Source organism: Apium graveolens, chromosome 6, assembly GCF_009905375.1.
Source record: "Apium graveolens cultivar Ventura chromosome 6, ASM990537v1, whole genome shotgun sequence".
Taxonomy (NCBI): domain Eukaryota; kingdom Viridiplantae; phylum Streptophyta; class Magnoliopsida; order Apiales; family Apiaceae; genus Apium; species Apium graveolens.
The window spans coordinates 107,399,304-107,401,104 of NC_133652.1; the positions used below are offsets into that span (position 1 = coordinate 107,399,304).

The following is a 1,801-nucleotide window of genomic DNA, read 5'->3' on the forward strand; positions in this document are numbered from 1 at the left end:
GGTTCATGTATGTGTATGCATGATTAGTGGGTAACTCTAACCATTTTACTTGCCCTATGTAATCAAGATAGATAACTTATGCTGAAACCGTTATGTTGTCAAATTCTATAGACATATGGGGTCTCAATATAATTTGTGCCTATTCAGCTTCTATCTCTTTTATGGATATCTGGTAGAATGGTAATCGTGCAACGAAAGTTGGCGTTTATCAGTTTCGTGTTATCTGATTAGTGTCATCACCATCACATGCTAAGGTTAAGAACAAAAAGGCTATTGAATGAAGTATTTAATGAAGTTAGAATCCCATGTTTCTCATATATATTAATTCAACCATTCTTGTTCTCTTAGTTACAATTATTTAATATAATCTCTTAGTTTAATCAAAACTCAATTTGTTATTTGTCTTAGGATTGAGCGATAACCATACATTGTTGCATAGGTGCATAAATTGAACTTAACCTAAACCAGTCTCTGTGGGAACGAATCTGATTTATATCTTATACTACTTGTGAACGCGTATACTTGCGTGAATATTAGCGCGTGTTTTTGCCCTACCAAGTTTTTGGCGCCATTGTCGGGGACTCGGTGTTAATTTTTAGTTTATATGCTTGTCATCAGTGGTCGTTCAGGTTCACTGACTCGGATTCTTTTACTTTCACGGTTTATCTATTTATGTTTCGGGTACTCATTACAATGGGAGATCCAGCAGCAGGAACGAAAGCCTTGATGGATTTTTCTCAACCCAAGATCAATGACATTCAATCTAGCATTGTTCGGCCAGCTATCACAGCTAATACCTTTGAGATCAAGCCTAGCATAATTCAATGGGTGCAGAATTCAATCCAGTTTGGGGGTTCTCTAACTGAAGATCCCAATATGCACATTAGGGACTTTATTGAGATCTGCGACACCTTCAAGTTCAATGGTGTTTCTGAAGATGCTGTGAAGATGAGACTGTTCCCATTCTCTCTGAGGGACAAGGCTAAGAGCTGGTTATACTCTCTACTAGTTGGTTCGATTACTACTTGGGAAGATCTTGCTCAGAAGTTTCTCACTAAATTCTTTCCTATGGCGAAGACAGCTACATTCAGAAACGCTATTACTCAATTTGCGCAGCAAATGGGAGAATCTTTGTGTGAAGCTTGGGAGCTCTACAAGGAGATGCTTAGGAAATGTCCTCATCATGGAATTCCTGATTGGATGATCATCACTTGTTTTTACAATGGGTTGGGAGCACAGTCCAGACCCATGCTCGATGCAACAGCAGGTGGAACATTATGAACAAAGAGCTATGAGGAAGCTTATGATCTAATTGAACTGATGGTTGCTAATGAATATCAGTATCCAGCCCAGAGATTTCCACAGAGCAAGGTAGCAGGAGTTCTTGAGGTGGATACAGCTACGGCTATCACTGCTCAACTAAAGGCGTTGTCTATGAAGATCGATTCTCTGGCTAACTATGGTGTTAAGCAGATAATTAGTGTTTGTGAGCTGTGTGCAAGTTCGTATATGATATAGCAATGTTCTATATCTAGTGAATCAGCTCAGTTTGTGAGCAACTTTCAGAGATCACAGCAACCAGTTCCAGACACTTATCATCCTGACAACTGGAATCATCCTAACTTCAGCTGGAACAACAATCAGAATGTGATGCAACAGCCGTTCCAGCAGTTTGGAAATAAGCTATTCAACCCTCCTGGTTTTCAGCAACAAATTGCACCAAAACAACAACAACAAATTCAACAACAAAATCATGATGCAGGTCTATCTTGGAATGAAAAATCTGAATTGGAGGAGTTGC

General features: G+C 39.2%; 1 non-coding gene across 1 annotated transcript; it reads right to left on the bottom strand.

The window, feature by feature from the left end:
- Positions 1–1,083: 1,083 nt before the first annotated feature.
- Positions 1,084–1,190, bottom strand: LOC141669842 (small nucleolar RNA R71). Its single transcript, XR_012554095.1, has one exon. It is a non-coding gene; the product is annotated as a small nucleolar RNA R71 (small nucleolar RNA).
- Between the last annotated feature and the right edge of the window lie 611 nt (positions 1,191–1,801).